General features: G+C 40.1%; 1 protein-coding gene across 4 annotated transcripts in view; it reads left to right on the top strand.

Moving 5' to 3' along the window:
* Pparg (peroxisome proliferator activated receptor gamma) overlaps positions 1 to 24548 on the top strand; it is a 129138-nt gene that overhangs the window by 450 nt on the left and 104140 nt on the right. The window contains exons 2-3 of one of the 4 annotated variants that reach the window (XM_038320175.2): positions 22 to 142; positions 22421 to 22493. The exons of 1 other annotated variant lie outside the window; for it this stretch is intronic. The gene's annotated coding sequence lies outside the window, so the exon portion shown is untranslated. Of the gene's footprint in view, positions 1 to 21; positions 143 to 850; positions 951 to 22420; positions 22494 to 24548 lie in introns of those variants that run through there. 2 more of the 4 variants (XM_038320174.2, XM_038320173.2) reach the window with 2 other exon arrangements.

Genomic DNA, 24548 nt, shown 5'->3' with positions numbered 1-24548 from the left:
GTCTAACCCTGTTTCGACCAGAGGGGACGCGGTTGGGAAGTCACACTCTGACAGGACCGCGAGCGTGACAGAGTAACAGAATCTCCACTGAGGGGACCCGGCTGAGGAGAAGTCACACTCTGACAGCACCAAATGCGACAAGGTGACGGAGTCTGGGTTTGAGAGGGACACGGGCTGAGGACAAGTCACGCTCAGAGAAGAGCGAGCGAGCGAGCGAGCGTGATAGCTGGGCGGGGTCGGGGACCGAGGGACAGAGTGAGGGGTCTCGGCTGAGGAGGGCCGAGTGTGACTGACAGGGTGCCTGTCCTCGGGCTGCGGGGCACGGGCCCAGCGCCGAGGGTCACAGCCGAGCTACCTCAGGCTCCCTGGGAGGGTGCGTAGACGGGCGCGAGCGAGCGAGCGAGCGAGCTCGGAACAGGGTGGCGGTCACCCGCCAGCCCCTGACAGGAAAACCCGGTCTCGGCACGGTCCAGAACTCCCGCAGGGACCGCGTCGTGCCGATCTTGGTGACAGTTTTCAAAGAGGGGCTCGCCTGCAGCCGCCCAGAGAGAGCCCAGAGGCGCTAGAGCGGGGAGATGTGTGCGGGTGATCACTCTGGCGACTTGGCGGGGGGTGGAGGGGCTCGGAGCTGGCCCAGGTGTGGGGAAGCAGGGGTCACTGTCACCAAGGCCCCTCCCCGTCAGTGCCCCCCTTACAGTCTACCGAGGGGGCGAGCCCAGGGACAGGCTCACCGGAGTGGGCAGCCCTCGTAGTGGGGGTGGAAGGTGGGTGTGTAGCTCCGGTGCTTTATGGTTTGGGATTGGGGAGGAGCCTAAGGTGAGGAGGCAGTAACTGGGAGTAGCCAGGACTGCTTTTATATAAGGGACTCGGGCAGGTCAAGAAGGGGCCTGGACCTCTGCTGGGGATCAGAAGGCTGCAGCTCTAAATTCTTCTTAACTCCCATTGCTTAGGTGAGTGGCCCCCACCGTCACCGCGTTTTGTTGGAGCGAGTTGTGAGGTGGCCAAGCTGGCCCAAGTTCGTATGTATCAGGATGGCTTTGCCGTGTTCTCGTAGGACAGAAAGAATCTCTTCTGAGGCTAACGGTAGGGAAAGTCGTGTCACTATGTCAGGAGGAAAAAAAAAAAGGTCAAGTCATCTATCAGGAATAAGTCTTTCTTCTTTGCAGGATGAAAGACAAAATATAAAATTAAAAGATCATTTGAGGGGGAAAAAAAACAGATGAACCAAGTTGTAGGATAGCTAACAGTTGGAAAGCCTCTTGATTTTGAAGTTCTGTAATGCCAACTCTTTATTATCATGCATGAAGCAAATTGTTAACTGGAGTTATTAAATGAATAACTTAGTGTTGGACTTGGGCAGGTCTTCTACAGATATCAGGTGCTCTGTGGGAGTCTTCCTGTCCACAGCTAAGTGATCAATTGCTGCGTGAGAACATAACTCCAGGTGCTACATGATTTAGAAAACCTAGCTGGTAGGAACTTATCAAAGAGGTATCTCTCTTGAAAATTTGATAGAAATACTTCTAGATGCTGGAGTGATGATCCAGAGGTTCAGCCTCAACTTTAAGTTCTCTGCTGCCTCCCTTCAACCAGATTTGCTCTAAAATTGAATACATGTCTGTAATAACTATTTTAATAAATGAAAATTTGAAATCAGCCTCACACATTAGCTGGAGTGAATATTATAAAGTATTATAAAGCCATCCATTTTTATCTTCCTGTGTGTCTTGTGTACATTTGCTCCTGGTGATGTACTATTTCATATTTAACTTCCTGAGAACCACATCTTCAGTGAGAAGATCTGAAGCAACTGGTGGTCCTCTCAGTCCTCTGCAGCTCCCTAGGCGGAAAACATTGACAGTTTTATTTTTAAGAAGAAAATTCTTTTTCACATGTAAAGGTTTCGGACTCATAACTGCTATAGAGCAGTGGCAGCGGTGAAGGCTCAAGTTCTGCAGACCTTCAGGCTGAAGACTTTCAGACGCTGTTTCCTCATGCTTGTTTATTTCAAAGAATATAAGCTCTTTAAAAATTAGAGCTAAAATGCCAAAAAAGTTCATATCTTTTATGACTTTTTGTGACAACTATTTTTAATAATTAAATATAATATTTCTTTTAGAGGGACTGGTTTTCTTAACATTCATGTCACTACATTTCTCAGAACCACCTTTGTAAAAAATTCCAAATTACTTTTAAAAATCATATTATTAATTTCAAAGTCCCCCTGACGTCTAAAATTCATATACGAAAAAGCATGACTTTAAAATCTTGATGTAGAAATAGATCGCTGAGTATGTGACTAGCTGTTTTCAGTTAGTAAGTTTCACATATTTCAACAAGTAATATTTTCTTTCATTTGTAATTTTCTGAGAATAAGGGTCTTTGTCAGCAGCCTTGTTGAGATCCTCCTGTGCGGGGAAGCCATGTAAAGGCCTCACTGTGAGAACAGACAGCAGTATTAGCGATGGATTTCATCTCCTTTTCAGATTATGAAGCAGTTGCTAACAGTAGGAGACTTCATAAAAATTTTGTTAAAATAATTTCCTCAAATATTTCCGTATTTTCACAGCTTTCATGGGGTCTGCCCGGTGCATACACTGGCCATTCTAATTTGTGTCTTTTTTACTGGGTTTATTGTCATGTGAACTTGGAAATATTCTCTGTGTCATAAAGTGAGGCAAATACACTGGAAGAAATTTTTGCTTTCATAAGATTCTACTAAGTAAATATTTGTAAAAGATTAAAAAAATACACTAGTCAAGACAATTTGATTTAAATCAATAGTATGTAATTTTAAACATATGCTCAGCCCACACATTGTCAAACTGAATTTGTTTCTTGCCTTTCTTATTTTTGTGGCATATTTCCCTGTTATCTATTACTTAACTTTGCTTTCTTTCTTAATGCCTAAAAGCAGCAAAACAAGCAGCGGTGTGATTGCCTACAAAGCTCATTAAAAACTGAACTAAGTTGACCAAACCCAGCAAGACTGGGTAATGCGCCATAGAGAGGCCTCATATACCATACATGAGTTAGTTTCATAGCGTATGAGGGTTTTCTAATTAATTTTAATTTTTTAAAAAGCTTCCTGGGCTTTCTTTATCTACTATTTGTAGTGTTCCCACAATACAGAAGTAGATTTCAGAGACTTATAGAGTATATATTTAAAAGCTATTATTTAATAAAGTAATATATTTTAAATTTTATTTATCCAACATACTTAACTGCATTTAGAAGGAGATCTCAAACACAATAGGCCGTATTTTGGTGAACTGTATGATTCAAGTTAAGATAATATCGACCACTGGTATAGTATATTCTTAAATCATTGTCTTAAGACCTAGGTTTATGCATTCTTACTATTTTATTCAAATATACATACATGTCAATATTTTAATCTCAAATATTCTGTTTAGAGTAGTGTTTATACTGTTTATTCCATTAATTATATTCTTTCAAATCTTCTGTACTTGGAAAGTTGGGAGTTTTAAAGTTATTAATATTTGGTTTTGTTTGTTTGTTTGTTTTGGTTATGGCTTTAAGACTTTTATCAGCAAGCCTGGATCTCTTAAATGATAAGAGCGTGGCCCTGAGTTTAACTGAGCTGCTGTCCTAGAGGCGGCCCACACGCCTATCTAGGTCAGTGCTAACTCGTTCACAGATCTGACTAGTTTGCTCTCTCACTGCCTTTGAGATAATCATTAAGAAAGATAATAATGCCTGCCATATTATAGCCAATTCAAGAGAAGTTTATGGTTTAGAGAAATATTCCATTTTCAGCTACAAATTATATTTCCAACTCCCTGAAGATTTTGGACAAAAACAATCAGAACAGTTTTTATTCTGTCTTTGTGAGTCCTTCATAGACAAGCAGTCTTTGTGCTCGAACTAGTTTCCAGGGAGACAGGCTTGTGCGTTTATTTGATAAAGCCTGCTCTTTGTGTGTTTTTATGGCACACTTTGAGAGCGTTGAATATATGTTATCCAGGGCAAGTTTATTTTACCAAGCATAGTGGTATCTGTCAGCTCCAAACACAGTTTGCTATCAACACCTAAAAAATAAGTGCCTGTGCTAGTCAGTACAAGTGTTTGTTTGTGTTTACAACAAACAATATCCAAAATTAGCTTTCAAAAGAACTTGGTAAGTCTCTTGTGCCTGCTAATAGGACCCTCACTTACTCTCGGGGGACAATTGGACCAACATGTAAATGGCCATGCTTGAAGTCCTCCACGGATTAACTAATACATATTATTTTAAGAGGCTTTCCTATGCGAGAAACATCCTTGGACTGGATGCGGCAGTGTAGGTGGATCCCAATTAGTATCTTGGTGAACTGCGTGCTTGCCGAGTGGGACTGAAGGGGCTTGTGCGCCGTACTGCAGTGCTGGGGAAAACTGCTGTAGGGCTTGAACTGCGTGCATGTCTAGGATTGCTGTGGGGCTTGAATTCCACATCACTGGGGGTGGGGGGAAGAACCTTCCAAGACCTGGAATTACCAGGCTCTAGTGACGGAGCTGCGAGGTTAGGGGCTACGGAGGCAGAAAAAGGCTCACGCTGACGCTTGTAAGTAGGGGTGTCTGTGGACTTCTCCTTGGGACTGGGAGCCTGGATTCTCATTAACGTCTACCCTCTTAATAGCAAGTATTGTTGGGGCTCCCCAAGAGTCTCAGCTCTCCTTTGAAACACGCCAGTGACCAGGACGGGGCCTGAGAAATGGATTTTTCTCCACTGCACCATTTCAGACACAAAAGAAATGCCATCAATCCTTGCAACTTGCAATGGTAAACTAGATAATAGAATGGGGCTTTGTTGTATTTCATCATTTATTTCCCTGTTGGAAGTCAAACTATGGCCCCCTCCCATGCAAAATAGTGCTCTGCTACAGTTTCACCCTTAGGCCCCACTTTATTGTTTCTATGCTGTATGTTTTGCTTTGAGGTACTGGTAATTGAACCTATGGCCTTGCATAGGCTTAGGCAAGTGTTTTACCACTCTCCAGCTATTGGTTTATATGTTTTATGCATATGGTTGCTTTGCCTGCATGTATGACTGTGTACCGCTTGTGTGCCTGGTCCCTCTAGAGACTGGAAGAGGGTGTCTAATCCTGCAGAACTGACATTACATGGTTGTGAGTCACCATGTGTATGCTGGGACTCAAACCTGGGTCCTCTAAAAGAGCCAGTGCTCCTAACTGTGGAGCCATCTCTCCAGCTCTGCTTTATTGTTTTTAGAAAAAAAAAAAAAGTTCACTGCTAGGTTTAACTACTTTAAAAATCTCATTCTTTGTACTTATCTAGAATATGGAGATAAAATTATCTGACCCCTAGGGAGAGTTCATATTGGCATGGGCCTAGAGCAAGGAGTCCTTCTCAGTGTGCTACAGATAAGGACAAGGGCAATATGAGAGAAGTGGAGAAAAGGGGAATACCCTGAGCAGGACGGTGTAGGAGTAGAACATGCAGATCCTGGTCTTCTCTGCTCTCAGTCACAGGCTGTGTGCTTACCGTGCCCTAGAATGTAAGGTTAGGCTGAAAGAATTCCCCCCGCTCCCTGGTGATATCTCAGGCTTCTAGAATCGCTGAAATGCTAAGGTTGCCTCTCACTGATTGTTGCTCTTTCTGTCTCTCAAGTACCTTGTGGAGAGAATCTAGCAAAGGAAGTGGAGACGAGCTATTCTTTCTCCCTTACAGTGAGGGCAATTGGGAAACAGAACTGTGAGACTGAGTGCTGGATGAAGCTCTGGGAAGAACCCCTTAACTTTGACCCCGCCCCTGCAGCTGTCATTCCACCACTAAAAGTGCTGCTGTCATTTGAAGGTCTGGAGTCCACTTTAAAAAGCCTGAGTTCCAGGCAGCATTAACTGACCACATCAGTATCAGAAAAAAAGGAGGGTTGCTTCCTTGATTTCTTGTTGCCTGAAAACACAGGTAACATTCATGGGGAGTTGGAAAAGGAGAACAGAAATCATATTTGGCGAATGCCTAGAATCACTGCACTTAGTAGGGGGAAGAAGGGTTGGGTTGGGGAGGGGGAACTCACATTTGGAATTGGATAAAGCGGTTTAAAAGAAAGGAAATAAAATAAGGTAATACGTCGTCCTTGGCAACAAAACATAAATGAGACCACTATGTAGAATACCAGTGATAAGAAAAGATAAATGATTTATTTGCCTTGCATACATAGATTTTCTTTTTAAAATCAAGACATGTACCTAAGAGATGGCTCATTGGGTAAAGGTACTTGAAGCCAAGCCCGACAACCTGAGTTTGATCCCCAGGACCCATGTGGTAGGAGGAAAGAATGGACTCCCGAAGGTTGTCCTCTGAACACACATACAACAAATACATGTAATTTTAAAAATTTAAATCAAGACATAGTGCAGATGTTCCTCAAACTTTTCAACTCAAAAGAAAAGCAAGCAGTTATTGTGCAATGGCATTTTACCTAGGAAACTTCATGGAAATTCTGAGCCGTGCACTGGCAGTTAGATAATTTAACCAAGCACTATACTATCATCCCTCGCTATGCCCTTGATTTCCTCCCTGATGTCACACTAATCCCCTGCCGTCGTCAGGAGTTAGTTCTACCAGACCTTGGAAGCCGCTTCCTAATAGACTGCAGTGAAAGGGGGTTTTCAATCACTCAATGGGAAAATTTGCCTAAGAAGAAATGGTGCTTAATGCTTTGGCAGATCCACTTCACACACATTCTGATTTCTTCTCTTTTGTCTTGAAATAGTTACAGAATCTCAATGAAACTCTATTAGGAACCAAAACTTGGTGACCACTTCCAAATCAGCCTTATTAGTTCTGTGAGTCAGCTGATTGGTGGGATAGAAGTTAAGAATGGCCACCATCACACCCAGTGCTAAGCATTACCTGCCATTAGTGTTTTACAAAACCTTTCTAGTTTATGAACCTAAAACTGAGAATCCCAAAGCCTCACCTGACTATATATTGTCTCTTTCTTGTAGTTAACTTCCCATGTAAACAAGCTCTTGAGTGTGGAAAAGTATACCCATATGAATTCTTTTTCTTGTTTTATATACTGGCTAAGGTTAATAAAAAGAGAAAACAAATGTGAATGATATAAATTTAAGTGAAGCTGAAACTTCAAAAATTATTTGCATATGTCAAAACAATCCATAAAAGTAGAGAGTGCACCCAGTCAAGCATTTGGCAATGGAAGATTGCTACATGTTTCCTTGAAGCATTTGGAACAACTTAGTAACATCCTGATTTTATTTAAAGGCAATGTAATATTTTAAATTTTGTATTCAACAGTGTTCAAATTTGCTGGCTTTTAGGACTGCACAAGTAATAGATAAAAAGTTTCATCTGAAAGGAAGGTACCAATAAGGTTTTATTCATCTGTCTCCATCATATAGAATGATTAGTAGGTGCTCAGTAAGGAAGGCTAAGGATGTAGCTAAGTTGGTGGAGTGCTTGCTTAGCTTGCAGAACACTCTAGATTCTATCCCCAGCATCAAATTAAAAACAAACAAACCAACAAACAACTTGGAATCTTAGTACTCAGGAAGAAAAAGCCAGAAGATCATAGGTTCACCATATTCCTCCATACTACACAGTGAATTTAGCCATTAGGCTATCTTCTTATCCATAGCTTATGTGAAGTTATTTGCTATATTTCACTTCATAGGATCCCTGGGAACTATCCTGTAAAAATCAGCTTCACTGGCTTGCTAGATTGCTTAGAAAAACTTGGTGCTGTAGTCTATAAAGTTCCTGCCAATGTAGACCAATTGGTTGTTTGTGGCTCCTGTTGCTGTAGGCTAATTGGATCTCTGAGACAGGGTCTCACTGGTTCTTTTTTTTTTCTTCTTTGAATGGCAGTTAGGAATTCTGGGTCTCAAAAATTAGATTTAATACTGTCACACAAAAGGATCTAGCCCTGGAGGACTGATCTATGTTAAGTCAATAAAGCGATTCTCAATTCCAGTTTAATTAAGGTTGATAATAAGCCTTTCCTAGAGATTTTTAGCAACAGTTTTGTTTCTTACTCTAAAATTCTATGATTTGGGAACTGCAGCCAGGGGTGTGGCTCAAGGCTAGAGGGGTCGCCTAGCAGGCAAGGTCATGTGGACAACACACTATGATTTAGGAGCTGAAGAAATTTGTTTTTACGTATTTCTGATGTCAGTGTAATTTAGCTCAGGCTGCTTGGAAAGCGGTTGAGCAATGTGTTGCACACCGTAATGCTATACCTCTACTTCTGAGTCTTTTGCCAGAGGGCTAGAGGATACAGGAAAAGGCAGATACAAGAACTTTGTGAGAGCATTGTTTAAGAACCCGTATATGAGCCAGCCGTGGCGGTATACACATATAATCCCAGCACTAGAGAGATGATAGCAGGAGGATTGCATGCTTGAAGCTAGCCTGGGCCACATAGGAAGATCTTATCTAAAAAACATACTTGGAAGTGCCGCAGATATTCAGCAACAGAGAAAATGGCTAACGTTTTAGTTTCTCTCAGATCCTGGTCAGTAAAGATCAAGGCAGAGCCTACGAACCCTCTAGCTAGATAACTGTAAAGGCACTGGATGAGTGTTTATGCTATACCCAAATTTTATACCATATTTAACTTTGTTTCCCATATTGGATTTACCTGTGCTCTTTTTTATTCACATGGTTTAATTTAATTGGGGAAGGAGAAAAAATCTTAAAGTCCATTTTTTTAACAGCCTCATAATGTTCACAGCCATTATAAGGTTCAATTTTGCAAATTTCTTGTGGTTTGTGATCTTTTGGATCTTTAGTGTATACTGTCATATAGAGTTTAAAAAATAGTTTTCAGAATTCCTTTCTTTTAAAACACTCCTCTTTTAGTTTTTTCCTAAAAATCTATGTATGTATTATGGTCCCTTTTTTCTTTCTCTTTCTATCTAAAACTGAATGACCTGTGAGAGAATTATTTGGTTTCCTAACTCCTGGCAGAATATTGAACATGTAATCATGAATAGTCACTGAAGAAACTTCTGTTATCTATGAGACATTGATATAAAATGTGGTAGAAATACTAAAAATAATGTCTTGAAAATAGCAAGAAGTAGGTTTTCCCAAATCCCTGCAAGCAGTACAAAAATCACATATATTTACAGAGATATGCACACATACATACAGAATACAGCAATAGTTCTTGAACATTTTTTTCTTTTTCTTTTCTGATGTTCTAGAGATCCCAGAAGGAGAAATTAACTGGCTTGCCTTGGACCTAGTTCTATATTGTTCTTGTCATTTTCTCATTTTATTTGGAAAACACACACACACATCTATATCTTGTATCAGCCTTATGGCTCAGAATATTCTTTCCAACTTAAAATGTTAAGAGTCTTCTAGACTTTTATATCAGTGATACTAAATATTTTCTTTCTTTGGCTCCCAAGTTCCTGCTGATATATTTCCCAATGTCAGCCAGTATGAACTGCAGCTAATAAGACTTTAATTTCTAGATCTTAGAATCTAATGGTAGAACAGACTCAATGTGGTGACACCTCAGAGTCAATCCACCCAAGCTTATCTGTAGATGGACTCAGTATTAGGCATCAAATCCTGAATCTTGAACATGCTAGGGAAACCATTCGCCACTGAGCCACCTCCTTGGTACCCCATATCCTATGTAGAATGACCATTCCCTAATCTAGTTATTATAACTATTTCATATTTATGAATTCATAAATTGCCTTATACCATTTATGTTTAGTATTTTAAAAATGGAAAATGTCTGATTGACCACTTAGAAATAAATTCTGAACATGAATGAGGGCAGTACCCAAGGAAAACACATTTTGAAAGAATTTATGTGAAATCAGATAGAATTTATTTCCCATACACAGTGCTATGAAATATTAAGAGAACCTCAATGTAGGCATAACAAAAACTTTCAGATTGGACAAATGTTGCCAGTGTGTTTCTTGTATCCCACAAACTCGTCTTTACTGAATGACCACTGACTTTAAGAACCATGTATATTTACATTGGGATCAAAATCTGTTTTCTGAAAATACAGCCACATAAATGGTGAGGCTGGAGCTTAGGAGCCTAAAGATCACAACGTGCCAAATCTTCACCTAAATGAAATGTAAGTGGAAGATAGTGTATCATATTACATTTGCCAATTTATGGGGAGGAGTATTTCTTTTCATGTTTATGTTCCTGTCATGCTTTAATAGAGTATAAAATTGTGTACCATAGTTCTTGTCATTCTTTTTACTGATTTGTGCACTATAAACCTTCCTAGTTCTGGCCTGCAGAAACCTAAGTCATTTGTATGTATTTTTCAATGATTTTTAAAAACAAGTATGTGCTTTTTCAGTATCATTTATACATGATCCTTAATATTATTACCCCCAAAGCTTTAGGGAAATTCCAGAGCCCCTTTTTAATGTTAATTCACGTTCTATGTAACATTTTTAGGACATGGAATTAATGTCAAAAGAAACTTCTGCTCACTCTGATACTCTAGAGCAGGTAAAGTGAGACATGAAAAAGGGGAAAATGTTAATTATAGACTTCAACATTCTGCATTAGCTCTTTTTGTGGTCCTGGTCAGAGGAGCAGGTTTCATAATGGCCTAGGGGCCCGAGCACTGTTTCTTCATTCTTGTTTGGAGACTTCCAGTGACAACTGTGACAAATTCTGTTTAGCACTGCAGCTGGGAAGAGTTTGTATTAATGCACACACAAATGTTGCTGAGACTGACAGTGACTGTAAGACTGGCTTCCTTTCATACTTTTTGTCAGGCTTCAGATTTTAACCTATCCATTGGCTTAAAATAGACAGTAATTTTTTTACTCTGTGTAGCCCTGGATGTCTTGAAACTCACTCTGTAGACCATGCTGGGCTCAAACTCAAGAGATTTACCTGCCTTTGCCTTCTGATGAGAGGATTAAAGGTGTGTACCACCATGCCCAGCTTTTAATAGATAGTAGTTTAATTACCCAGTTATTTTACATATGAACAAAAAGTACTATCGGCATAGTTATTTAATAGTTAATCTTTTCCAAGGAAGATCTGTATTAATGAACAACTTCAAAGTATCAGACTGAGAAACTGATTTACATATAAAAGCAGAAAATGAGCCTCTTTAAAATATTGCCTTGTGACATCTCCGGACCCCCAACTCTTCCTTGTAGGCCTGTAGATGTGGAATGAAGGTAGGAGTTATTTGCTAAAGCTGAAAGCAGGGAACCTGCACCTTCTCCACCCTTGGGCAGCCTGCCATTTTCTTCCTGTTCTCACACCTGTTCAGCTACTAGGGCAAAGAAACACTGACTAGATCATACAGACCCTTTTCTTCCCGAAAGAGAGCCCTACAGGAAGGAGAAAGAGCCAAAGGGAGTTGAGATGCTCTCTCATTTAATTATCCAAACTTCAGTTTCATTTTAGTGCTCTTTCATGTCTTGCTGCACACAAGGAATTAAACACATCTTAGGTGGTTATTGGCTCAGAGAAAGACACAGAATGCCATAGCTGGGAGCCTAGAATTTGCCTAAGTCCTAAAGGGGTACAGTTGAAATAGTTTACTAGCAACCCACAGCAACATGATGATTCGGGGCTGAAGATGAATGTAACTGAAATTCAAAGAAGGGAACGGGTAGCCAGGAAATGCCCTGCAAAGAAGAGTTTAGAAGAGTTCAAGAAGGTAGCCTTAAGAAAACCAATACAAAAAAAATGTACAGGGACAGAAACAACAAAGGATCCAAATAGAGCAGGTCACTTGACAAAGAAGGTAGGCAGATCGGTGGATGGAGTCACTGCCTCATGAACACAGGTTTCCTTTGGGATGGGGATACTTTGGAATTATATACAAGGAGACTTAGAACTGCCTTTCTTTTCTTTTTAATGCAGTACTGAGAATCAAACGCAGGCCCATGCGTGTGCTAGGCAAGCAGCTGACTGCAAAGCCACATGCCAGTTCCTGGCTGCATGGCTTTTCCAGTGTTCTAGCCAGTGTCCCTGATCTGACCACTGCACATTGTGAACATGTATTGAAATATCATTCTGTACCCTACATTGTATACAATCATTATGTGTCGACTAAAAACAAAATAGATAAGAATATATTAGAAACTGCTGTGTTATACACTCTGAAATGGATAATTTTATTTCCTCAAAAATTAATATTCCTGACTTGAGATAGTCAAAGAGAAAGAAAAAGTAATCTCCAGTGTAAGAAAACCAAGGCTGGAATAGTGGAACCGTCCCAGAGGACTCCAACACAAGCCAACTGGAGGTGGAACATACAGGGCTGTGAGCAGTCAGAAATGGGGTTGAAAATGTAGATCTTTCAGACTGAGGATAAATGGTCTGGAACGCAGATGGAGGAGTAGGGATTTCATCTTAGCAGTGGGGAGATTCCAGATCTGAAGAAGTTGGGGGGTGATTTAGTCAGAAGATTAACCTGGCAGCTGTGTACAGAGAAAGTCATCAGGAAGCTGTTACAAAACCTGGACATAAATCCTGTGGAAATGAAGACAAAGGCATAGTCTGCTATCAGGTCACTGATGCACACTGACCTGAGCAAGTGGAGGACAGCTTTGAGGTGATACTGTCATAGAATTCAAGCATATGATTTGACCTTTCATAAAAGTATCCACAGTACATTGCAGAGAGAATGCCCTCCACCCTCAGATTAGATCCATACTTTCTTGAAGAGTAAACTATTCTGGGGACTTGCCATAGATTTTAGGGTACCCTCTTTGTGTATCACTTTATATGTTGGACACAGAGGCAAGACAGAGCTGGTCCCTTTCTTTATGGTACTGTCACACAGTCTTTATTTATCAAAGGATAGCCAGACATTAAAGAGAGTCATAGTTCAGCTCAGTATAAGGAAAGAATTGTAATGACTATAGCTATCCAGCAGTAGGAAAGGCTGCGTGAGCAGAAAATGCTTTGTCATTAGAGCCCAAGTGAGTCTCTTCTAAGATGGCTTCCCACACACACCTCCTTCATTATTAGTTACTTTGGAACATTTATGCTAAGTTTTTAGCTTTTTCATCAATACTTGTAAATAAACTTATGTGAATATATGTGCAATTTAGATTTTTAAATGTATCCTACTGCTAGTTTCAAAACTGAATTTGTGTGGATTTGTGTTTATGTATGATGGTGTGGTGTGTGTGTGTGTGTGTGTGTGTGCGCGCGCGCACACGCGCGTGCCTGGGAACTGAAACCAGTCTCTCCTATATGCTAAACACATGCTATACCAATGAGACACACACCCCCACACTCTAGTTCTCCAATTCTTTTTAAAGAAACTATTATTTTCCAATGCTTTCTCAGCTGTTCATTTATTTCCAACTTTAATATTTATAGTAAGTTCCTCTTTCACGTGATGTTTTTCACAAGTAATGCAAATTTCTGCAGAAACGAGTTACGTAAATCTAAGTCAAGCTACTGACCTTTAAGTCATTTGTGTTTCTCTCCTGTGATGTAATGCCATGCTTAAATAGAACCTGATGTGACTACCCACTTGAAGGTATCTCTGGGGTGCCATCTTTTTCATTTTTAAAAATTAATTCTTTGAGAATTCCATACGATGTGTTTTGATCGCTTTCACCCTCCTACTTTTCCTTTGCTGCCCACTCAATTTGGTGTCCTTTTTTCATTTTCTCCTATCAAGTCCAGTTTGTGCTGCCTGTGTGCTGCTGGGTAAGGAACACTGGAGCACGTAGACCTACCAGGGACAACACTGTTCAAAGAAGCTGACTCTTCCTCTCCCAGCAGCTACAAGTTTCCAACGGGCTCTTAACAAGGGGTGGGACTTGGTGCCCACCTCCCTTTTCCATGCTGGAGTGGGATGCTATTTTGATGTCTGAAAATAGATAGCCTTTATTATCCAGCCTATCTGACTTCGTCATTATAAACATTAAATTGTTTCTCTAAATGTCTAGTAACTAGACGTACTACTGATTAGAACATTATAACATTGTAACTTTTTAGGCTCATATAGAAGTGATATCCTCCGTATGATTTTTGAGAAATGCTAAAATGTTTTAACCCAAATGAGGGACATTCTTTCCATTGGGATTATTTTAGTGCTTATAATATCAAGTGAAGAAAAAAGTTGTCTGCAGAAGAAAAATGCATTTCATTTTATCTCTAGTAAAATACCTTGTTAAAAGTTGACCACTTCCTTATGGTGTGTGAGTTAAACAAGTTATGCTTCTCACCAAAATTATATGTTTTTGCTATGGGCCTAGAACATTACCTGATGGATAGTAGACACTCAAAATTTATTGAACATTGTTCAGTTATGTGAAGTGATGGTAGATCAGACATCTCAAGTGAAAAATTAGTGTCTAAGAAGGCTTAGTAGTAAGTAGGGAGAGTTTAAGTTTTGAGGAAAACTAAGACACTTTCATTAAGGTGACATTTAGATGTAATTACCAATGTGAAAGCTTAGGTTAGATAGTTTTGGTGGTATCTTAATGTCTATGTAATATTTAAAATATTTAAATATTTAAAATAGATAACTAATTCTGATGGTTAAATCTGAAGTGAATAGCTGAATCTGAGCATGCACGGTATTACTTCTGAATGGCCAGAATCTCTGAGCCTCTCTGTCACCTCCCCTCCTGCCCTTTCCCTTACCTCCCTTTCCCCTTTCTTCCTGTTTATCTCTCCCTCCCTCGTCCCCCTCCCTTTTCCCCTCACTTCTTATGGTAGCTCTGGTTATTTGTCCCTCTTCCCTTCCTGATGCTTCTTATATTCCCTTTTCTGGGGTTTTACAACTACTTCTGAAGAGTCTTCTTTGCATCTGTTTCTCAATGCCTATTATTATCTCTTCCCTTGGTCAAGACTTTGACTAAAATGTGAAACTAATGTGTGCTTTTAAATCAAAAGATCAAAAATGGGGACGCCTCTATTCTGAAAATTTTGCTGGTCTTTCTGACAGAATATGGTTTCCATTGATTGTTTCCCAAATGGGTTTTAAAGTATCAAATCACTAATTCTCAAACTGTCCATAGGGGTCAATAGGCCCTGACCCACTGGTGTTTAAGTCAGGGTTACTATTGCTGTGATGAAGCACCATGACCAAAAAGCAGGTTGGGCAGGAAAGGGTTTATTTGGTTTACAATTTCAGAGCACTGTTCATCATTGAAGGAAGTCAGGACAGGAACTCAAACAGGCAGGACTCTGGAAGCAGGAGCTGATGCAGAGACCATGGAGGGGTGCTGCTCACTGGCTTGCTCAGCCTGCTTTCTTATAGAGTGCAGTGGACTGAGCCCTCCCCCGTCAAGCAGTAGTTAAGAAAATGCCTTACAGCTGGATTTCAGGGAGGGTGATTTTTCTCTGATGGCTCTAGTTTGTGTCAAGCTGACATAAACCCAGCCAGTACAACTGGTAAATGCTTGGAAAGCACAATAGCTTGTTGAAGCAACTGCCTCTAACAACTCTCATTTCTACCTTTTTTTTTCCAAACGGCACAGAGAACAGTAGATCCTTGAACCACTGATTTTGGGCTGTGTCGTCCCTCACATGTGCAGTTACATGTCATGTTCATCCTGTAGCTCCTTGTCTAGAGCACCCCTAATGAACAGCAGATGCTCAGCAGACAACTGCTGCTTTAATATCTCACACCCACAGTCTGATTCGCTTTTCCAGTCCTCAATCGCTCTCTAAGTCTCTTGTGTAAAATCACTCATTAGGGCTGCTTAGCCTGTAAATTACTTATAAGTGGAAGTGTGTGATTGCTTAGAGCATTTTTTAACCGTTCAGTTTCCTGCTTAGCCTATCACATAGTTTAAATATTAAGCCAAAATATCATTTAATCATCTTGCTGAGGGCCTGTTTCTTAATTAACTCAAGCAACAAAAAGATAAGTTAGTTGTTGAGAGTTATCATTAATATTTATTGATCAGCAACCCTGTTTCAAGCTCTATTTAAAACACATTGATATACTATCTTATTTTATTCTACCAACAGTCATATATTGTATATAATACTAAGGCTATATAGTGGGATAGGATGTAGCTCAATAGATAGGATACATGTCTAGCATGCGTAAGACTATGGGCTCCATCCCCAGAACTGTGTAAACTAAGGATGGTGGCACATGTCTGTATCTCAGCCTTTGGGAAAATCAGAAATTCAAGGTCATCCTTGGTTACATAGTGAGTTTAAGTTTAGTCTGACCTACAGGAGACCCTGTCTCAAAAGAAGGTTGGTGCATGTTGTGTATTTCATACATTACTCGGGCCAGTGAAGAAATAGAAGGGGACCAACTACCCAGCCAAATGAGAAAGCTAGGATTTGAACCCAAGCAGTCTAAACCAGCCATCAAGTCCTGCAAAGAGAGCCTAATTTTACAGTGTCTGAATTCTAAGAGAATGAAATATCTATAGGCACATGCCTGCCTACTACCATGCCTTGTATAACAGTTAGATGTAACACAGGCTAGTTCTAGTTCACTGAAAATCAGTTTAGCGTGTGATAGTGACTGGAAAATACAGCATGCCTTTGTGTTGTTCATGACAAGGCAAATAAGATCACCAAATATTCAGAACCTCCACTATTACTTAAACTCAGCTGCTGGGGACAACCACTTTTAAAATTCTCTCTCTCTCTCTCTCTCTCTCTCTCTCTCTCTCTCTCTCTCTCTCTCTCTCTCTCTCTCTCTCTCTCTCAGGTGGTGGTGGTACAGCCTTTAATTCCAAGCAAAGGAAGCAAATCTCTGCATTCAAGGCCAGTCTGGTTTGCGGAGAAAGTTCCAGAACAAGCAGGGCTACACAGAGGAACCCTGCCTTGAAAAAGGGGAAAAAAAATTTCATTCTCTCTCTCCCACACCATTTCCCTCTGCTTTTTAATACAAATAAAGTCATTTCATTTTTTTATCTGAAGATATAACAGTTAACTGAATAGTAAATTTTCTAAGGTTGAGTTATACCTTCATGGTAAGAGGGGATAGGGCAGTAAAAAGTCCAGTGGAGTTTATATACATGTGAACAGGCTCCAAATTTTATATGAAATTTATTATTTGCATATAATGCATCCATATATTCCTATTGCTCTAAATTCCCTTTAGAAGTCCTATTATATCTAACACAGTGTAAATGCAAGAGAAATTGTTCTACTGTGTTGTTTAGAGAACAATAACAAGACAAAGGTTGTTACATATTCAGTATAGGCACAGTATTTTTAGAATGTTTATAATTATCATGGGTATGTATGATATGCGAGTTTGGATATACACATGCCACAGCACGAGTGTGGAGGCCAGAGAATGGCTTGTGGAGTTGGCTCTCTCCTACCTTTCCATAGCTTCCGAGGGTTGAATTCAAGTCATCAAGTGCTTGGCCTGCTGACCTAACTTGCTGGCAATGTATTTTTTAAAAATATTCTCAATATGTAGTTAGATAAATCTTAGGATGCAAAATCCTCAGACATGAAGGAATGACTACATTTATCTTAGAATTAAAATTACTAATTTGAATATGTTTGCATGCTTCCTACCTTCCCCCTACACACTGTGACACTGTATGACAGAACAAGACCACTCCCCCTACCTTTAAGAAAAGATACAGCTCAGTTTGCCTATCATGTATGAACTCCTAAATTCAATCTCCAGTATCACACAAGTGTGTGCATGCATGCATGTGTGCACACACACTCTATCTTCCCATGTCAGTTCCTCGACTTTTGTGATAAGGTATTAGTAAAAAGTCACTGGCCATGAGGAGCTGGCAAAACTGTAAGTTGATGTGCTAAATCAAGGCTCAAAAAAGAAGAAAAGAAGTCTTGAGTTTGCTAAGCTGGCAGTGGAGGAAATGGTTAGGTTGCAGGGCCTTGCTGAACACTGAAGAGAATGTGAAAAGAATTGAAGGGGAGGGCGGAGAGGGCTACTTGTGGGTATGAACTGAATCCTATGCACTGGACTTTTCAAAGACCCAGGTACAAAACTTGGAAATGTCCTGAATGTTTTGAAGAATGAAAAATATTCCCATTAAATAACTAGTTGTATTATCTTTTAGCCCCCCACACCTCCTGCCTCAGTTTACCCATGATGTTTAGGCTGAGGTCTACGCTTCAGCACATATTCTTTAATTGTGCTTCATTGATATTTCAGAGGGTGAAAATAGGTTTGCTTAGTTTTTTGAGATGTTCTAGCCATAGTGGCAAAAAGACTTTGAACTCTTATTTAATTTGGGTTGAGTTTGTTTTTGTTTTTGAATCAAGATCTTGCTATGTAGCTTAGAACTCATTGTCATCCTGACTCAGTCTTGTAAATGCAAGGATTATAAAGCTACCCACCATGTCCAGCTCAGAGTTCTTGAGAGAAGTTTAGAGACTATGCATAAGAAACTGTGCCATGCTTAAGAGTAGTAAGAAGAAATCCAAAGAACTTTTAGAATGTCATAGTAGGAAAATCTCAGAAGAGGAACAAGAGAGTAAGAAGTAACTGAAAGGCAGGATGAAGCAGCAGAATTCAGGAGACCACTCAGATCAGCTTGTAGAAATTAATCGTAAAATTTAAGGTTCTTACTAAACCAATTTTTAGAGACTTCTTATTAAGTATTAAATTATATGAACTTACAATCAGACATGTTATGCAAAAAAGGTAGCAGATACACACAAAAATTATTTCCTAGATCCTATATTGCTGAGATATGTCAACTTATGTCTGTGTGGTGGACATCCTGCTTCAGAGACGTCATGTTAGAAGCTTGAAACCCATGTCTTACACCATAGAAACTCACAAATCCTCAAACAAGATCATTCTCTGCATGTCAGGAGGGCTAATTAAGCATTTTCTAGCACACCATTGGAAAACAGAAATCAAGAAGTCTAATGGGTTAACAATAAAGCAGCTTGTAGCTAGTTTCGGTAGAAAGCTGTGTGACATCACCCAAGTGCAATGTACGGAGGAACAGAAAAATGGCAAGTGATGAACCCAGTGTTCAGATAAAGTTGGGAATAATGAAGCTGAGTGGGTTGCTGTTGATGATTTGTTATTTAATTGTGAAGCTTACGGAGTACTTATATCTTAATGTTTTTTATAACTCTCCAAAACATACTACACACATATTTATTTTCTAGTGAAACCTTCCCTGTTAGAAAGGGAACTGGCTATTTATAGACTACACCCCAGGAAATGCCGCTGTCATATTTCACAATAAGACCATATTAGTTGTATGTTTGAGACAGATTCTTACTATTCAACTGTCTTAGTTTTTCAAAGAAATATTATCAAGAACAAATGTTGAATTAGTACTGTTTGGTGCTGGGGTATAGGACCCAGGTTCTTGAACATATTAGGTTAAGAATTGTACCACTGAGATACATGCCCAGCCCAAAGGTAGAATTGTATAGAGTACTGTTTTGAGATAATCATATGGCTTGTTTTAAAACTGGGTTAATGCCATTACATGAATTTATCAATTTTTGGTATTAAATTGCCTTTGCTTTTCTGAGATAAGTGCAATTTGATCAAGTAGTTTATTTTTTAGCATATGATTAAATTAATTAGTTTTACTTATAATTTTAAATTAATAACAATAGATAGAACTGATATTTTTCAGTGGGCCTTTGTTACATTGGTTTATATGTTTATATATATATGTGTGTGTATATATACACATATATATGTGTACACACACATATATATATGGCACACACACACACACATGTGTATCTGTGGCATTGTGCACATGGTGAAGGCTAGAGGACAACTTGTGGAAATTGGTTCTCTCCTTCCACTACGGAGATTCTAGGAGTTGAACAGGAACTTCTCTATCCACTCAGCCATTTCAATAGCCCTTTTTTGATGTTTCATTTTGCAGGGAGGGGGAAGTGTCAAACTTTTATATCAATATTATGGTAATTAAAAATTAATATGGTCAATGTAAAAGGTTTTACTCCAAGTTTAAATATGACATCTCTTTCTGCAGCATTTTAAAAGAACATCTGTAAAATTACATTTTGGGAGAGGTTTTGTTTTGTTTTGTTTCTTCAACAGTGATAGACATTAAACCCAGACGCTTTTGGGTGGTAGGCAACTGGTCCACCATTGAGTTATACCTGTAACCCTTTGGGGATGTAATTCCTGGATAAGTTTTCAATGATTCAGGTTTTTTTCCCTATCTCTTGGGTTCATTTTCATTGTTCATTTCATTTCAGGTCAATTAATCTGAATAAATTGCTCTTGGCCTGCATTTTTATCTACTATGATTCTACCAGGAAGTCCTATTTCAGGATTTTGTATATGAAGCATGAGTATACAGAAACAGTCTGGCCTATTGAGAGCTTTGTGTAAGTGCAAGGCTGTGATATCTTTCTTCATAGCCTGAGTGCCTAAGTTTTACAGATTTAAATAGATTGGCCATCCAAAGATTGTGAAGGAGCTCAATACACCGTCCTCAGACTGCCTTTGTCCTATGTCAGTAAGACTATGCCTTAGTGACACAGAACAGTCTGAGTTTATCCAGGGAGTGGAATGGGGTATGGAATACTGCCTGCCTCCAGAGGTAGTAGGAGCTGGTCTTGTTTTCTGTTTGATCTAACTCTTGGGGTCTCAGGCCTTGAATAGATAGCAGTTTCTATATTTTTGTGTATTTTTTAAGAGAGAGAAAGGACATGAAGTTGGATGGAGAAGGATTATGGAGGAATTATAGGATGGGAAGGAGTATGATCAAAATATATGTGTGAACATTTTTAAATAATAAATAAATATTACTTTCTTTTTGTCTAATCTTAATGAGAGCATATGTATTTAAGGAGGACCAGGCACAAGTGTCAAGGAAACTAATACTGGTTAATCTTAATCTAGAATCTTTAAATTTTTTTTGAGGTAGTGATTTTGTTCATTAATTTGATATTTTTCTTTTGTTTTCGTATTTCTGAAATTTTTATCTTATACGTATGTTTTAAAGTCAGAGTAGTGATTTCTTATAGATAAAGCAGTTTTCCGTGTGTTAAACATGCTGTTCATCATAAGCAGTCTGTGTGGATGCTGTCTTCCCTGCTGACTAGCAGATCAGAGTGTTCATGCAAATCACCGTGGTGGAGGGCAGCAGCCACAGCCAGAAGACGAAGCACACCGGCCAAAGTGCTGACAAATGAGCTCTTCCTGTAGAAGACTGTCCGGCTCTGAGAACAGAACTGCAGTTTACTATTGATACTGAGATGTCGTGAAAACTCTGGTTTCCAAGCAGCAGGACTACGCAATTCTGGGGAACTCCAGCAAGCAAAGCTCACTGGCTGTATAGTTCATAACAGAATGAGAAAACCGTTCATCTTCATGATGTAACATTTTTACAATATGCATCACGTAACAGCACAGTTTCTGTCAGTTCCAAGAAGTCGGAAAAGCAGGCATTGGAGTCTTGTGTGTGTCGAGCGTGCAGAAGGTTGGGTCTTGCAAGCTGGGCCTCCCCGGCCCTCCAGATAAGGCTCTTGGCACCGGATGCTGTTTTGTCTTTACTGAATGTCCTATTCTGGGCTCCCTGAACATTTTAAGAGACAAGGATGTGAATCATTATTTAGACAATCTGCTCCCTGGACCTTCCTCTGAAAAGCCTGCTTAGCGTGGTGTGTACTGCATCTCCCATACTCCAGCAGGCTGGCCACTCCACTGTGACCTTAGACTTCTCAACTGTGTTCCAGATGAAATCAAATTTCAGTAAGCCTCAGCTTTGCAATGTATAACTCTTATCAAACTTGCATCACCCCCCACCCCAGAAATGGATACGAACAGCAGCTTCTGGTGTGACTTTTACCAGTAAGCCCTATCCAGAGTTCCAGCCCCTGTCTTTTGAGATTGCTAATCCCTTTAAAGGTCTAGTTTTTTTTTTTTCTAAGTCTGAGTGGTGATATAGTTATTATTAATTTGATGTATTAAATGGGTGCAATAAAAAGTTTTGCATCTGGACGGGCTCTGTGGGAGCCTTCTCAGCTTGGTCGATCACCTTCCTGGACCTGGGGGAAGTTGGGAGGACCTTGGTCTTAGCATAGAGTGGGGAACCCTGATGGCTCCTTGGCCTTGAGAGGGAGGGAGGGGAGGTATGGGTGGAGGGGAGGGGAGAGAAGGGGGAGGAGGAGGGAGGAGGATGGAAGGAGATGGAAATTTTTAAATATAAAAAAAAATAAACCATGAGGAAAAAAAAAAGTTTTGCATCATGTTGACGATCTGACAGGTAAAGCAAGAGAAGTGTATCGAAGTTCCTTCTGTCTCTTTTATGCAACCATTGTGAGATTTATTTTCATCCTGCTTGATGCACAATGAGTCATTTGACAGTATGCTGGTTATTTCTAGAGAATATAAAGCTTTATATGTGCAGGAGAAAGAAATACTGGAATGAAAATTAATGTGTATATTTGCATTTTGGCAGCCTTGGTGGTTTAAGGATTTTGAGTACCAATAAAATTTGAAAATATTATTTATTTTTTAATTATTCAGATTTGAAAGAAGCTAACTGCAAACCACTGATATCCAAGAAAGACATTTTTTAAACAAGGACTACCCTTTACAGGTATGTTTGTCAGAATTTATTATATTATATTTGTATTTTAAACACTTCTGTTTTTTCACTGCATCTTACTTTCTTCTACATAATTTGCCAGTTAGTTGTAGTTTATAATAGCATACTTGTCTAAGACAAAACAAAGATATGAAAATGTCCTAGAAGTTGGGTACAGCACAAATCTTTAAAAAATAACCCTCTAACCTCTTATTCTTACCATGTAATGACTCTAAGTTCTTTATTTTAGATTCTTTATTTTTATTTTTTTATTAAAAATTTCCGCCTCCTCCCGCCTCCCATTTCCCTCCCTCATCCCCCACTCCCCTCCCCCTTCCCCTCCCTCTCCAGTCCGAAGAGCAGTAAGGGCTCCCTGCCCTGTGGGAAGTCCAAGGTCCTCCCCCCTCCATCCAGGTCTAGGAAGGTGAGCATCCAAACAGACTACCCTCCCCCAAAGCCAGTACAAGCAGTAGGATCAAAACCCAGTGCCATTGTCCTTGGCTTCTCAGCAGCCCTCATTGTCCGCCATGTTCAGGGAGTCCGGTTTTATCCCATGCTTTTTCAGTCCCAGTCCAGCTAGCCTTGGTGAGCTCCCATTAGATCAGCCCCACCATCTCAGTAGGTGGGTGCACCCCTCGCAGTCCTGACTTCCTTGCTCATGTTCTCCCTCCTTCTGCTCCTCATTTGGACCTTGGGAGCTCAGTCTGGTGCTCCAATGTGGGGCTCTGTCTCTATCTCCATCCATCGCCAGATGAAGGTTCTATGGTGATATGCAAGATATTCATCAGTATGGCTATAGGATCGGGCCATTTCAGGCTCCCTCTCCTCAGCTGCCCAAGGAACTAGCTGGGGACATCTCACTGGACACCTGGGAACCCTTCTAGAGGTAGCACACGCCGGTAGGATTTGCTGAAGGAGGCAGAGGCAGGAGGATCACGAGTTCAAGGCCAGCCTGGGCTATGCATTTTTTTAAGGCTGGAGAGATGGCTCAGCCATTAAAGGCTAGGCTCACAACCAAAAATATTTTAGATTCTTATGATTAAAGTTAGGTAGCTATATCTTGTCTGGTCCTCATAGGCCATGCAGTCCTAACCTCTGGTCAGACAGAAGTGGGCTCATATATATGAAACATGGTTTTTTTGAGAAGAATTGTTGACTTTAGCTTGTACCTACATGAAGGTACTTCTTCCTTGGTACTGAATAGCATAAGGTATGACTTCAGGGCCTGTGGACAAAGTTCTGGGAAATCCATCATCCCTTCAAGACCTACTCTAGTGTGCTAACATAATTCTTAGTCTGCAAGTGTGCCTTTTTGCCTGGAGATGTAAGCTACTCTGAAATTTTATGTGGTTTTAGGACTATTGATTATAGTCAACAAGGAAAGTCACAGGATGGCCCATTTTTCTGAAACCTGCAGATGTATTGAAAAAAGAACTGTCAGATAAATAATTTACAAATTAATATAGACTGTGTGTGCATGTGTGTCAGTGCATGTGTGCATCTTTCTTAGCTCTGTTCCCTGAAAGGACGAAGATAAGAGCCTCCTCAGAGCCCAGCAGTGTTGGCACATGCCTTTAATCCCATCACTCAGGAGGCATAGGCAGGCTGATCTCTGTGAGTTTGAGGCCAGCCTGGTCTACAAGAGCTAGTTCCAGAACAGGCTCCAAAGCTACACAGAGAAACCCTGTCTCGAAAAACCAATAAAACAAAACAAAAAAGAGCCTCCTCAGTAGCAGAGCAAACTGTGGTGTTCAAATGCCATTTTCCCCCAAAAGAAAGTGGAGTTCTTTGTAGAAGAGGTTGGTTTGAAAACTGAGGGAAAAACAGTTCAGAACAAGCCTGAAGGCCCGTGTGGTGCAGAAGCCAGGGTGTGCACCAGAAGAGTCAGGGTAGCTAGAGACAGCCCAGTAGTCAAGCTGAGACAATTTGAGCAATAAAACCACTAACTGTGGAACTGCATTATAGCTCCCAAGTGAAATATATGCAAGAGTTCTGACTGGGTACATGGATAAATGGAGACGGAGAGAATGATGACTCTTCTTTACAGAACTTAGAAGTGAGGGCAAT

The sequence above is a fragment of the Arvicola amphibius genome, chromosome 2 (assembly GCF_903992535.2).
Source record: "Arvicola amphibius chromosome 2, mArvAmp1.2, whole genome shotgun sequence".
Taxonomy (NCBI): Eukaryota; Metazoa; Chordata; class Mammalia; order Rodentia; family Cricetidae; genus Arvicola; species Arvicola amphibius.
This window is presented reverse-complemented; position numbering and strand designations above follow the sequence as displayed.